This window comes from Bos javanicus, chromosome 4 (assembly GCF_032452875.1).
Source record: "Bos javanicus breed banteng chromosome 4, ARS-OSU_banteng_1.0, whole genome shotgun sequence".
NCBI classification, from domain to species: Eukaryota; Metazoa; Chordata; class Mammalia; order Artiodactyla; family Bovidae; genus Bos; species Bos javanicus.
This window is the reverse complement of record NC_083871.1, coordinates 23,821,480-23,836,557: the sequence shown is the minus strand read 5'-3', so window position 1 is coordinate 23,836,557 and position 15,078 is coordinate 23,821,480. Positions and strand designations below refer to the sequence as shown.

The window sequence follows — 15,078 nt, the reverse complement described above, 5'->3', positions numbered from 1 at the left end:
CTCATACCTGTCCAGTCTCCTCCCTTGTCTTATTACTGGTCCAGCAGTTAAATAGCTGTCGAGCACCGTCTCCTGTCTCATTTTCCCTGAGTTCCAACAGCAGTAGTAACAACAGCAGCTGTAGAAGCGGCAGCCAGAGATAGGCAAGGCTGTTGCTTGCAGCCGCTGAGTGGATCGCCTCCTCCTCGCTACACACACACACACACACACACACACACACACACACACACACACACACTTCAATATCAACGCATCTCGCTATAAATCAAGGACTCAAAGACATGAGAGAAGAGCATTAGTCATGGACAACAGGTATTTCATCTCTGACAAATTCCTCCTGATGCTTATTGGTATGGATAATAAAATAATCATTCGTGATACCTAGTGGGAGCCTGGAGGCGGCCGCGGTAGAGGAGGAGGGAAGTGGGAGGAGTGAGGGGTGGGGAGGGGGGCTGCCAAAGATGACTTTGAGGATCCGGAAACCTCCAGCTTTCAGCCTCCGCGGTTTTTGAGTTGCAAATTGTCAGGAACCGGGAGGCTGCCGGCAGCCCGTGTTGTTGACTGGAAGTGGATTTCCATCTCTCAGACACTAGTTAGACTGGGCTGGGTGTTCTGGAAGGGGGGTGGAAGTCGAGAGGAGGAGATGCTGTGAGCAGAGTTCTTGAAGCTCCACTCCTCTGGGGAAGCCGAGCTGTGAGGGAGCCTTCTGACTGAGCGGAGCGTGTGAATTGGAAGGGATCCTGTTAGCTGGCGAGTCCCGGTTCCTCTCCGGAAAAGCAGTCGCTCTGGCTTCAGAGCTGTGCCCAGCCTTCGCCTGCATCACACTGCAGTAAGTTCAGCTCGACACGGTTGGTAATTTGAGTGGCTTCTGGGTATGTGGTGCGGGGGGAAGGGAAGCTGACCAGAAATGGCGAGGAAAGTTAGAAAAGCAGAGCTTTGGATTCTCCACGAGATATTGAATCGGTTTGTCTCGTTGACTTCTGTCCTAGTTAGGCTGTAACCGAGTTACTCTCAGTTAGGTACCTACGGACACTGCTTGTCGGGTAGGTCTGCAGGAAGCACCCTGTTTATGGTGATTTTCGGCAACAACACTGGTAAATGCGTTTTCTAGATTTATTTACAAGAGTGGGCTTCTGAAAGTTACTAATGCATAACAGCTTGCATTTTCTACAGAAAATTTGTGAGGAGGCTGGCTTAGATTTTCAAATGCCCAGTTAATTAAGTTTCATTCCAGACTTATTCCTAACCTGTACAAAAGCCATCAAACAAAACAAGAGTCTTTGATTTACTTTATTAAGACGTGAAGTAGATCTTTAAATAATTGCTAGGCAACAACCTGAGGCAACACTGATGATGTGAGAAACATTCAAGTACTCTTTAGTGGGTACAGGATTCCCCCACTTTCTTACTACTGCAATAATCTCTTCCACTTGCTAAACGGTGCCTTCTTTGAAATTTCTAAGTGTTGATTTATTACGTACATGGATTTATACTTAGATCCAAGCAGCATTGTGTTCACGGCAAAAAAAAAAACCAAAAAAATTGAGGCTTAAAAAACTTTTTTTAAAAAAATGACTTCTACTGGTTGCTCAAATTGCAGATAACCAACTTTTAAAAGGATGTAGAAACAGGTCAGCTCATTGTAAAGCAAATGACCAAATGAATGCGAATACAAGCAGAACATGAAAGGTCTTTTTCAAAAAGGAAACCAGGAATAATCTAAGAACACTGGGGTATTTCTAACCAGGTCCTCTTTTACACTGACTAGATTTTTATAATGAAGAAAAAAAGGGGACTCTCTCAAGCAGAAAGAATATGTCACAAAAAAACTAGATTTAGCTACAGGATCCTTGAAGACAATACTATGTTTCTATAGTTTTAAAAGAGAAATATCTCTTTTAATATCTCCAAATATTTTAGTTTTCAGTTTTATCAATATTTCTCTAACCACCTAATCATGTTTTATTATAAACATATTCTGAATATAATTTAATAACTTTATGCATCTTAGGGATCTCCAGGTATATTTGTGTTCTTATTGCTATATCCAGCTTTTTGGAGGTAATCCATTCCAGACATGCATAATTTCTCAGTGCAAAAAAACTTACATCACAAAGTCAAATATAATCCAGGGGATATATTTGTTATGATAGTGCATGCATGATGGTGTTTAAAGTTTTTAGCAAAAAAGAAAAAACAATCTATACAAAGACTAAAATAATGTTTGTTGTGAGTTTATAAGTAGTTCCCAGATAACTCTAGAATAAATCATTACCCGAACCTCAATAATTTAGCTAAAGAGAATAAAAATCAGCCTGAGAGCCTGGTTGAAATTGATAAGAATTTAGATTGAATAGGAGGCCTTCAGGATTTCTTTAAAGAAAAAACTTAGGTGGTATTGAGTTTGGGGAATACCTTTCTTTGCTTGGTATTTTGGTTGTCCTATTGGTAAACAAACCTCGTGTTATATCCGATGAGAAGATTTTCAAAGCCATTTTTGGAATAAAATAATTATTTTAAAGTTTAAACCATTGGTAAGGTTTCTTGGAACAGAGTCTGAACTAGACAAGTATCCTGTGACTCATGCTTTTCCTTGCACACGTGAAAGAAGGAAGAGTTGTGGCCAGACAAGCCAGACGAAGATCATCTGGTCCCTCAATCTAATTCTGCCTACCAATCATGACTGTGATGTTGATATCTAGGCTTGAAATGATATTTTAAGAATATCCTTTCCTGGGTGCTTCTCTTCCTGGCTGGCCTCAGGAATAGAACTGTACTTATGGATGCTTGGTACTCTAGCATTATTCTCTTTACAAGAGTAATGCCTTTAGTTTAGAAGCACCTGCCTGGAGAAAGCTCTAGACAAGATGTTGGAGAAGCCTCTTCCTAATGTTCCTCTTGCATCCATGGCATTTTCTTTCTCTTGCAAAACACCAACACAAAATATGACCTCCAGTAAGCATCCCACCCACCTGTTCATCCTTAAGGTATTAACTGTGAAGTAGGTTCAACTCCTTGATAGCTCCTTAAGTTATTTGCATGTATGGTGGTTTTCTCACTGTGTAACCCATCAGAAGTTCCTGGTTACGGTGAGTGCGGTAATGGCAGGACTTAGGTTAAGCACTTTGTTTGTTTGCTTTATAATTGTAGTCAATTTACAGTATGCGTTTCAAGTGTATAACATAGTGGTTCAGTATTGTTATGATTGCATTCCGTTGAAAAATTATAAAATGTTGGCTGTATAACCCGAGCTGTGTATTACATCTTTGTATTTTATTTATTTTAAACCAAGTCGTTTGTACCTTCTCCTGTCATGCCCTTCCCAAGGTTAAGCACTTTGAATATGTTTTCTCACTTATGGGATAAGAGCTACAGGTAAGAGATGGCATTCTCTCCCATTTATAAGAAATTCAGCCCCAGAGGGAATAAGTAAATTACCAAAGGAACATATTTAGTAAATGGTGGGCTTGGATTAGCCCTCAAGTGTGACTAGCTCCAACTCTTCATCACTTTGTCACTTTGTTTTATTACAACAGTACTCTACCATGGATCAAGTGGAATGAACTTATTGTTTTGCAGATGGTATGGGCTCAGAGTGCTTGAAAAATTATATCAGTCAAGAGAGAACTCTCAGCTTTACTGATACCCAAGATTGAATCTGCTTAAATTGGAACCTAAATTGACCCCCAAACCAAATTTGGCGTACTTTACAATTCCAATTTCAGTGTTCTGCTCTGGCTTCATGAATCATGAAAATGAAGCCGAGGGCATCTTTGCTGGGAAGAAAGATGATGGAGTTAATGTGGGAGTAAAATAAGGAGATCACATGGTTGGAGGCTGGGCTGAGACCTTGTCTAGATTCTGTGCTCTGAGGAACTTTTAAAAACAACCTCTTCGGGCTGTGTGTGGGGTGGAGATGTTTAAAGACCCAGATAAAGCAGAGAATCAAAATGTCTCCTTAAATAGGTCTGATTATAAAAATTAGAGTAGCCTTGTGTTCAGATAATCTCCTTTGCGTGTGTGTGCGTGTATGTGTGTTTAAGAGTAAAGATGATGATTCAAAGAAAAGTAGGGAGAAAGACCAGATGATGACCGAAGAGGTAAAACAGTACTTGGAAATATCACTGGCTCTTGCATAATCACCTTCTGAAAATTTGCCAGGAAATGAAAGACCATCTTTAACTGGTGAGGATAAAAGCAAAATGGTTCATTTAGGTAAAATTTGAAGTGTTAAGGAGAATAACATGATTACTGTCATTTGTCGTCTCATCACAGAAGACAAATACTAACAAGGAATAAAATGAAAATGTTATGGGCATAATGCCAAACAATATTTTAAGATTGGTCTTTCTCAGCATGCTAAATTTAAACAGCTGAAATTCTTTTTTTTAAAGTATTATCTGAGTCAACAATTGGAAATGAAGAATTTGCCTTGTAACAGGGATTGCATTTTAAATTTGAAACACAATGTCCTTGACTCAGTTATTTCTTATTGGCAATATGCCAGTCACTACAGATTAAGGAGCACAAAAGCTGTCATCTTCAAAATAAGTGTATAAATATACATGCTCCGTAAGGAAAGGTGATGTTACTGAGCTGTTGTCATAGATCTGTATGGTGATGGGGCTTTGCAAACACATTCATGATGTCAGCCCCGATTCTTTCTGTTTTCTTTGTCATTTGTGATACTGCTGGTGGAGGTTAGGAATAGAGTTAGTTTCAAGGCTTGATTTTTGAATGTGGTACCTTGGCTTTCTTGCCTTCATATTTTAAAAATGGTGACAGTAACTTTTATTGTGTGCCTCCTACATGCTAGTTGCTTGTTTAAGCATCTTGAGCATAAAATCTTGAAAACACTCATATGGGATAATCCTATTATCATCATCATTTCCATTTTATACAGGGAACACTGAGGCACAAGAGGGTTAATTGACTTACCAGCCACAGTTAGAGATTAGGATCCAGCTGGGATGGGAACCCGACAGTCTGGCTCTGGAGCCCATGCTTTTAACCAAAAGCTTATCACTGGTTTGTTATGACCCTGCATGTTACAAGCTACTTGTTCATCTTTTTCGTTTCTGCTTATGGCTATTTTTGGGCTTCCCTGGTTGCTCAGATGGTAAGGAATCTGTGTGCAGTGTAGGAGACCCAGGGTTGATCCCTGGGTCGGGAAGATCCCCTGGAGAAGGCTATCTCTGTCTATAACTTCTTTCTGGATACAGTCAGTCTATTAGGTTTTACATGATGATGCATCTGTAACTCTTAATCTTCTGCTCTAGTATCATGACCTTCTTGAATTCTGTTTGTATTTTACCACTGGCCCCACTGTCCTTCTCAATGGTTCCACTGAAATGTGTGCTTGACTTTAAAATTGAATATGCCAGAGAAGGTTGAAATAATCTTATCTAAGGAAGCCAAGCCTTTTTCATCTCTGGGACTTCAGTGCTGCAGATAGTGTCTAATACATTATTGGAGTTCAATAATAAGTTACACTTTTGGTACACTGAATTCAAAGCTCTAATTCAGTTGTATGAAAAAAATAGATAGTCCCTTTCACAGGCTTTGTCGTTGTTCAGTCGCTAAGTCGTGTCTGCCTCTTTGCGACCCTATGAACTATAGCCTGCCAGGCTCCTCTGTATTCTCCAGGCAGGAATACTGGAGTGGGTTGCCATTTCCTTCTCCAGGGGATCTTATTGGCAGGCAGATTCTTTATCAGTGAGCCACAAGGGAGGCCCTTCACAGGCTTTACCCTTTGCAAAAAAAGGCTAGAGAATAGTCTTTCAGTTGTAAGTTGCAAGGTCTGAGCCATGTAGTATATTTTAATACACTGAATTCATAATTATTATAAAATTACTCACAAGATATTTCTCACCCTGTCTGGAACTGCATATCTAGAACATAGGAGATAATGTTTTCCGATATGATAGATGTCATACTTATTTCCAAATCATAATATTGAAGTTTTTAATGATATCTAGTTTATGGTACTAATGTATTTTTAAGGGGGAAAACAAATATTAGAATAAATTATCCATTAAAAATGTTTTGCTCTGTGGGACAATAAAGTTGCAAAAATGGTGCTTTTTATAAATTGTTGAACTCTTTTTTGCTTTTGAGGAAAAGTCTTGAGGCTTTGATTCAGTCATTGCTCAAAAATATTGAGTCATATCTGTGACCAGACGATAGAAACTTGCCTACCACTAGAGAAAAATGAAGAAATGGATGAAAGTGAAAGTGAAAGTTGCTCTGTTGTGTCTAACTCTTTGTGACCCCATGGACTGTATAGTCCATGGAATTCTCCAAGCAAGAATACTGGAGTGGATAGCCTTTCCCTTCTCCAGGAAATGTTTCCAACCCAGGGATAGAACCCAGTTCTCCTGCATTGTGGGTGGATTCTTTATCAGCTGAGCCACAAGGGAAGCTGGATAATGGGGGGAAAATCAATCCCCATTTCTCCTCCTCCAAAAGAAGCATTTTTTGTTTATGGGATAATTTGGGTTTTACTTGTTAAATGATTTTTAAAATTTCTTTCAGTAAGTATGTAAATATTATAACAATGTGAACTAGATGGACATCACATAAGGCTTTCCAAAATACAATATTTTTATTAAAAATATCATCTTAGGTCAAATGATTCTATTTCAGTCTCTTTCTAATCCACATGAATTAGTTATGAAATATTAAATAATAACCAGGAAAAGGACAGACTGAATAAGGAGTGCGGTAGCTATTTAAAATCTCTTTGAAATTCTGTCAACAGACTAATCTCTGGATAAGCTTACCCCACTGAGGTGGCTAGGCCTTCTTTTGTAATATAATTACAATTAAGTTGAAAGAATCTTAGCTCATATCATAGTTTGATGATTCATCTTGAAGATGTGGAGAAGTTGACTCCATGTATAATTTCTGAACATGCAACAATGCTCATTTGAATTTCATTATTCCCTTCTTAGCCACTACGATATAGGGGTTAAAACTTACATTTTATATTCAAATTGCCTAGCTGCAAACCTTTACTACTTGGATGACCTTGAGCAAGTGAGTTAAATTCTATGCTTTAGATTTCTCTTTGAAAAGCAGGGATAAATGAAAATGATACCCACTTCATAGAATTAAATGATTTAATCATGTAAGGGTCTGAGAACAGAAGGCGCATAATAAATATTTTAAAGTATTAGTTATTTATTATTTCCTATTAATTTTGGGGATGTTGTCTCAGGTAAAGAATGAAGTATCAATAACAGAGAAAATATTTGAAATAAAATCTAAATCTAAAAGTAGTTTTTATCTTAGTTTTATATTCTTAAAAATATGACTCATAAAATCTATTAAACGTTATAATCAACATTCTCTATAGAGAGTCTTCTTTTTATTTTTCCCAAAAGGCTTTTATTGAATTATTAAAAATGGTAACAGTTAACCCAGATCATTTAAATAACACATGTAAACACCACCCATAGAGTGGCTGGCAAAATTTTAATTCACCTCCTCTTAACTAGAATCATAATAAGAGGTCTTTCAATTTCATTCTTCTTAAAAATATAGTCACAGCTATCCCACTCCAGTATCATGCATGGAGGCTTCCACAGGCAGAGAGGCCTGACAGGCTACAGTCCATGGGGTTGCAAAGAGTTGGACACAACTGAGCGACTAACACACATACATCATTCATTTAAGGCACAGAATGATATTTTGTTTTCATTGATATTGACTACTCTGCTGTTTATACCCAAGCCTGCTGGGAAATGTGACCTCTTCTGTGAGGAGACTGATTACTCCCTAGATCAGCTCCTTTTGAATTAGATGAACTGGAAAGAGGAAGAAAGAGAGGTGCTGTGCAAAAGCATTATAGGATCCTTGACCTGAAAACAGACTTCAAGCACAAAAGATGAGTTTGTAGTTTATTCAGCAAGTTGTTTTGCTGAGACAGAGAATATAAGGAAAAGTTCTTCCTGGGCTTTTGACCAAGGAATCCCTTTGCTGCTGTCAAAAGACATAAGAGCTAGGGAATTCTCACTTGCCTGCTCTTTGTAGTATATGTGGTAGAGATTGTCAGCAACACTCAGCTATTTCTGGGAAATGTAAGGTTCAGTAGACATAATTATTAAAACCATCTTCTTAAGAAACACAACTCCCAATACCATGACACTGGATTCTGTTTCATCTCTCAGTCATGGAGGGGCTACTGTCCTTGTCAGGCACTGGGCCAGACTCAGGGAAGGCAGTGGAAAATAATAGACAAGTTCCTACAGTACTGAACTCATTTCATTGAGAGAGAAACAGGAAGCAGATACATTAAACAAAGACACCAGGGCATGATTTATTGTTGTGGTTGTTATTGTTGTAATACATGCTATGAAAAAAAACAAAAAGCTAGAGAACAAAGATCCCATTTACTGGAGGACAAACTGGTTTCAAGACCCATAAGAACTACTCCCCTTCACACTCCCTTTTTTTTCTTTTTCATTATAGAACAAATTTCTGGTGTTCACCGTGACTAGAAGGGGATTATACACCTGAGATAATCCTTAAAACCAAGACAGATGAACTCATGGTGAATCAGAATTTCAGAATTATTGAGCAAAACATTTTCATTCAGGCAAAAACATGACTCCCACATTGCTTTTCCCTTTACCTTTATATTACAGGATTATTCAGCTCGTGGCAGCTTTTAAAGATGAGAAAAATGCAAGTACTTAATGTTGCTTAGTAACTTCTCTTGCCTGTCATTTTGGGCTGCACATAAACAACTTGTAACTTCCCCACACTTGTCCCAAATTACTAGAATCGGGAGAGAGCACACGAGCTGATGAGTCACTTTGTGATCCTGTTGTTTCTAATAAGAGTTCTGATTACCAGGATGGGTCCTTTATTGTTATATAATGTTATTTGCCACGCCATATGTCAGAACTTTCTGTTTGGCAAGTAGAGGTTCCTTCCCTATAACACATGGAAGAAAGCAAAGCATAGAAGCTTTTCACGGGAGGGCTGCTGTTTTGTTTTGGGTCCTTGGTTTTAAATGTGCTCTATCCAAAGTGTACTAGACAGCATTTTGTGGGAGTAAAGTGGTAAGATTTTTGAGCTTCAAATGGGGATTCTGTTTTGGAGCTACCAATGCTTCTATCATTCAAACTACCTGCATAACTGCGTGGTGGCACAGCTGGTGTTGAGGTAACTATATTATCTTTGTGTGCTAAGTCACTTCAGGCATGTCAGACTCTCTGCAACCCTATGGACTGTAGCCTGCCAGGCTCCTCTGTCCATGGGATTCTCCAGGCAAGAATACTGGAGTAGGTTGCCATGCCCTCCTCCAGGGGATTTTCCTGACCCAGGAATTGAACCTGTATCTCTTATATCTCCTCCATTGGCAGCTGGGTTCCTTACCACTTAGCACCACCTGGGAAGCCCGTATTATCTTTATAAGCACACTTTCAAAAAAACCCCCCAAAGAATGGTTTCAATGTGGCTGTAATAATTTTCCTATTCTATTGGTTGAATTCTTGAAATTAATAACTTTGCAAAAAAAGGAAACACTAAGAATCTGTTAGACTTGATGTATACTACTACTACTAAGTTGCTTCAGCCGTGTCTGACTCTGTGCAACCCCACAGATGGCAGCCCACCAGGCTCCACCGTCCCTGGGATTCTCCAGGCAAGAACACTGGAGTGGGTTGCCATTTCCTTCTCCAATGCGTGAAAGTGAAAAGTGAAAGTGAAGTCGCTCAGTCGTGTCCGACTCTTCGCGACCCCAGGGACTGTAGCCTACCAGGCTCCTCTGTCCATGGGATTTTCCAGGCAAGAGTACTGGAGTGGGCTGCCATTGGAGAAAGGTAGTACTTTGTTGATCAAAATTTCTTTTCTGCTAAGGAGTGTCAGAGCTCTTTTGAAGGACTTATACGTTGATGAGTATCATGGGTGAAGAGGACGTGCCATACCCTTGGTCTTTGACATCTGTTTTGCTGATCCTAATAAGTTAAAATCCTATCTCAAGAAATAAGGAAAAATTGTTTGAGAAATACCAATGTGTTTTAAGAGAAGAAAAGGGAAAGAAAGCTTTCCTTATCTAAACGTTGTTTAGTTGCTCAGTTGTGCCTGACTCTTTGCAATCTCATGGACAGTAGCCCGCCAGGCTTCTCTGTCCATGGGATTTTCCAGGCAAAAACACTGGAGTGCATTGCCATTCCTTTTCCTGGGGATCTTCCTGACCCAGGGATTGAACCTGCATCTCCTGCATTGGCAGGCAGATTCTTAACCACTGTGCCACCTGAGAAGCCCATCTACACATTAAGCAAAGTTAAATAGTTTTCTATATTAAGGATGTCTTACAATTCTTCAGATGCAAGTGTGTGTTAGATTCTCTTGGAGTGAGATTTAGTACAAACTTCTCTGACCTTATTTAATCACGGAATCCCTCTTTATGGAAGTATCTATTAATATATACTTGAAAACCCCAGAACACAATGTGTTGTTCTAATTTTCAAGCGTCTACCATACATCAGATTAGTAAGTTCTGGGAAGAAAATTATAAATAGAATCTGGCCCTAACATTAAGTAGCTTCTAAATTGGGTGTTGCAGGAAGACACATAGATGTAGAAGTTATAATATCGTGGTCTGCATGCAGCAATAAAAGTAGATGCAGAGGATTACCTGATTGCTATAGGAGATGAAGAAATAAGACACTAAGAAATTAATCACAGATCATTTAGAGTTTGAGTTGGGTCTTGAGGAAAATTTGGAATTTATCAAATAAAAGGGCAATGAAAGTATTCACAAGGATATACTCACAAGAGATCATTATTCTTTTACCCTCATGTGGAAACCTGTATTCCTTTCATCCAGCACAACTCTTGAGTGAACAGTTGGTTACATGAATAAAGAGATGAGAGCAGCAAACAGGGAAAGAGATATATAAATTTTGTGGTACAGATGGTAATTCATTCCTTTGAAATAGATAGCAATTCATGAGAAAATAATGTAGAATGAGAAAGAAGATAATTTAGGGAACAAATCTTGATGAATTCTAATATTTTTGAGTGTATTGGAGTAGATGGGATTGTGAAGAGGAAAATGAATCGTCACAGAGGAGGAAAACAGTGAGAGATTTGTGGTATTCCAACGACCAGAGAAAAACCTCCCACAAGAAAGACGAAGTATTCATAGCTGCCAGATGTTGCTGAGAGGTTAAGATGAGGAGTGGAAAGAGAAAAAAATCCTTGGATTTGAACACAGGGGGCTCAATGCTGATCTTACTTAGCTAGTGGTGTGATTGGGGTGAAGCCCACATAAAAAATGTGTTAAGGATTGAGTAGGAGCTCAGGAAATGGAGATAGAGTGACTCATTCTACATGTCTGTCTACAAAGCTTTTGAGAAAAGATAGGCTGGTTCTGAAGAATCATATAAATTTGAGGAAGCTTTTTCTTTTCTAATGTGGGAGATTCTTAAGCATGTTTACATAACTATGAGATGTTGAAATAATTAAAATGTAGAAGCTAAAGGGATGTTTGATGGATACCACAGAATGTGGCATTGAATTGGTGACTTGGACCACGAGTAACATTCTCTATAAAGAAAGAGGAAAGGAAGGAGGAGAAGAGCAATCTGAGTAGGTGTGCATGTTTTGTAGTGCTAAATTGAGGATATTTCTGGAATTTAAATTTATTTTGTAGAATTTGTACAAAGTGGAGAACGTTTAAAGTTTTTTGACAGTGCTGGAGACTTTATGATAAGAGAAATCTAGAATCTGGATTATATTGGGGGGCATTTAAGTAATCAATTTACAATGATAGTAGTAAATTGCTGTTTATCACTCAATGTGTGACTCCTTTCAGCAGTTCAGGGTATGGCATAAAAAACAGTTCATCTGAGATACATTGTTTCATTTTGCTTTGCTTTTTATCATCCCCTACTGCCTTTGCTATCATCTGTCATCTTCTTTATTACTCTTTCAAATTTAGAAATCTGGATGACAGTTTTTTATATCTCCTATTTTGATAATGATTAATGAAAGTATATAGGTAGATAAGTCAATCAGTACCCTACAGAAATTCCTTGGCCACCTTACCTTCATTAACATACCAGTCTATTGCAAGTTAACCACTGGACAATGACTCCAGTCTGGATCTTGATATTACCTGAAATTTATCATGTTTGAGATAATGAATCATGAAGCAGTCATCACCTAATTCTCTCTACCTCCCACCAGTCTCTGGTACCTTGACATACCTTCTTTTCTTCCAATGATTTTTTTCTCATTCACCTTTTCTATACTATTCAGGCAAGGCCTAGTATACAACTTAAATAAATAACTTTTTGCTCAACCAGATCTTTATTCCTTTGTATTCTTTTCTTTTCTTTTATATCTGACAAAATCTACCATTTCTCTATTGAGCACCCTGGCTTTGCTTTTTCACTTGGGGTACTGAATGCTAGTGAAAATTAAAAAAAAAAATGAAAACTAGTACCATAATAAATTTGTGATCTCCCATCTTAGTCTCATCTTGCTAATTCTTCAAGTCTCCCTATTTTATTTTCCTTACCATTCTCCACAGCAGCCTTCTCATAACCCTGCCACACATGTATATTTCCTTAAGAAACACTTGAATATCTGTAACCTTTCCTCTGTGTCATTTACTCTTTTGTACTGGCATTTAAATATTTTAATTAACTTTGGTTTTAATTTTAAAAAATATGAATATCCACAGTTACTTCAACTTTGTTCCCCATTGCCACCCATCTTGCTCAATGGAGAAGGAAATGGCAACCCACTCCAGTATTCTTGCCTGGAGAATCCCATGGACAGAGGAACCTGGTGGGCTGTGGTCCTAGAGGTTGCAGAGAGTTAGATATGACTGAGTGGCTAAGCATACATGGAGATAAAACTCCATGACACTGCCCCTCTTTATCTCTTCAAGAATGTCTGTTGCCACTCTGTTCTCTTCCAGCCCAGTATTCTTTTGACATTAAGCTGCTTAAAATACCCTTTCTGTCAGAGCTCCTTTCTCATCTTACTTGTTCTCCATTGTGTCTCAGGCTCTTTATTTCTCAGAGCTTAGAACAGTAGCTGGTATAAAACAGGTACCTAAAAAAAAATCACTGAATATGTAAGTGAACTTTGAAAATGTCTCTTTCTAGACTAGGGACGATGAGTTATCTTGTAGAGCGTCTCCCTGGGTCAGCAATGTTTTTATCCTCATTCTCTGAAATACATTATTTCTTACGTCCTCCCTGTGCATTTTTCAGCATGATTTTTTACTGATTCTGAACAACTGTCTATGCTTTAGCATATGTTTTCCCCTTGGAACATAATAGTAATAAATATATTTGCTCAACTGGATATAAGTCATGTGATTCTGTTTTGAGAGAATGAGATTAATCTTTTTTTAATTTTTAAAAATTTTAAATTTTTAATTGGAAGATAATTGCTTTACAATGTTGTGTTGGTTTCTGCCATACAGGAAGAGATTATTTTTTTTATATGAGCGTAGGAATTAGAGCTTTATTTCTCCAAGATTGGCAGCTTACATTAGATTTAGGCATTTGTTTTATTTGTGACACTTATCTGCAGATTGATGATTGGCATTCAGTTGTGAACCTGAATATAAGGAGGGAAAAGGATCAGGGTTATTTTCAATATTTGACAAGAACAAGGAGGGAGACTTTGAGGGCTTATAGGAAGTAAACAGAAAGCTAAGAGGTCACCGATGTGGAGAGAATAGAAAATAACCTAGTCTATTTTCCCCGGTGCTAGGACACTTTCTCAGAGCTTTATTTAAATGATGATGTGCCAATGACAGAAAAAAAATAGTTTTCTCAGACATATTAGAAAAAATGTGGAAAAATTCTTATAGAAAGCTTTCATTGTGATTTCCAGGCACAATTGGTGTGTGGGTGGTCACTTGTTCAGATTCTTGCTTTCCCATAACCCCATCCTCCCTCCAGTCTTCCCATAGAAGCAGATCTCAACTAAGGAGATAACTGAGGGCATTTTTTGGAGGAAATATTATTCCTGTCAACTTTAACTTCAAGTGAATTTATTCATAGCTGTACACTTTGCAATTGGACTTTGCAATTTGGACTTTTCACTTACATGTAGTCTCAGAAATTATAGACTGAGGGTGTCCCTGAAAAAGCTTTTGAATTTCTAGTGTTTTTTTTTTTTTCCTATGTACTTTTACCTAAGCAATATAAATAAGTAAGGTTAACTGAGACCTATAAAAAACTTGTTGTTGAGTTGCTAAGTCATGTCTGACTTTTGAGACCCCAGGGACTGTAGCCCACCAGGCTCCTCTGTCTATGGGATTCTCCAGGCAAGAATACCAGAGTGTCATTTTGCCTAGAACTCAGTATAGTATGTGCCCTCATTAATTTTATTTCTGGGATTTGAAAAAAGTATAACTTCACAAGGAAATTAAAACTGTGTGGGAAAAGCAGCCTTTTTTTTTTTTTTTTTTTTTTTTTGAGAAGCCTTTCAAACTGGGAAGCTATTAGATTTTACATTTGGTAAATTCTGGTAAGCTGACACATGTAACTGCATATGCTAGATTTTTTCCTTTTATTGGTTTTCTACATCACTGAAAGAGGTTAATGGATTTCTGTATAACATTTGTTGTAGGCAAAACAGGAATAGCTCAGTTGATAAAGAATCTGCCTGCAATACAGGAGACCCTAGTTTGATTCCTGGGTTGGGGAGATCCCCTGGAGAAGGGAAAGGTTACCCTCTTCAGTATTCTGGCCTAGAGAATTCCATGGAATTCTGTATAGTCCATGGGATTGCCAAGAGTCAGACACGACTGAGTGACTTTCACTTTTTTAAACAGGAAAAAAAAAATGAAAAACTAGTTTTCGGTTTTGAAAAATGACTTCCTTGATTGGTCTGAATTGAAGGTGGTGGAAGCCAAGGTTCCCCCTGTCTTACTTGTCCAGAGTCTGTTTATTCCACGTTTTTGTTTCTGTCAGTTGGGGGTGGAATTTTATTTTCTTATTTGACATCTTTCCTTTCCATTTTCCACTTTATATTGCCAAGGGATTAATTAAAAACTATTCGTTGATTCACCTGAAGACTTGTTCTTCCCTATAC

At 38.1% G+C, this 15,078-nt stretch overlaps 1 protein-coding gene across 7 annotated transcripts in view; it reads left to right on the top strand.

The window, feature by feature from the left end:
* The first annotated feature begins 219 nt into the window (after positions 1-219).
* The window catches only part of DGKB (diacylglycerol kinase beta), an 869,212-nt gene continuing 854,353 nt past the window's right edge, over positions 220-15,078 (top strand). For 3 of the 7 annotated variants that reach the window (XM_061413603.1, XM_061413600.1, XM_061413598.1), the window contains exon 1: positions 410-829. The gene's annotated coding sequence lies outside the window, so the exon portion shown is untranslated. Of the gene's footprint in view, positions 351-409; positions 830-15,078 lie in introns of those variants that run through there. The other 4 variants (XM_061413604.1, XM_061413602.1, XM_061413601.1 and 1 more) reach the window with 2 other exon arrangements.